This window comes from Sapajus apella, unplaced genomic scaffold (genome assembly GCF_009761245.1).
Source record: "Sapajus apella isolate SASKATOON/1434 unplaced genomic scaffold, GSC_monkey_1.0 scaffold1031, whole genome shotgun sequence".
In the NCBI taxonomy this organism is placed as follows: domain Eukaryota; kingdom Metazoa; phylum Chordata; class Mammalia; order Primates; family Cebidae; genus Sapajus; species Sapajus apella.
Genome location: NW_022437957.1, coordinates 1 through 488, shown reverse-complemented (window position 1 = coordinate 488; position 488 = coordinate 1).

Sequence of the window (488 nt, the reverse complement as noted above, 5' to 3'; positions counted from 1 at the left end):
CTAGTCCAGCAGATGATCCTGACTGACGTCTGGGGTTCCTTAGTTGGGGCTGTTACCTCGAATATATTCAAATGGCCTCTCCAGGTAGCTGCTTGGGCTTGCTCACAGCATGGTAGTTAACTTTCCACAGTGAAGATTCCCACAGAGTCAGGAGAAGTGCTATTATGCTACAGAGTAAAACATCAGCTACAGTCACAACACTACGCAAAGTAAAGGGACTAGAGCTCTCAACAGGAGCAGTCTTGAAGTTACATCATAGGAAGAGAATGTGGGATGGAATACATATTTAAGAAGTGGACATTGAGGCTCTACATCCAGAGATTGTGGTCCTATAAAACATGAGATCTAACAAGCCCCTTAGATCTGCCCCAGATTTGTGTAAAAGGGCAATTGACAATTGAGACCAAAAAAGGATTAAATATTCTTTTGGAATTTTTTTTGAAGATTTGGTATCAACTGAACAATCATTATGAACACAACATGGCAAA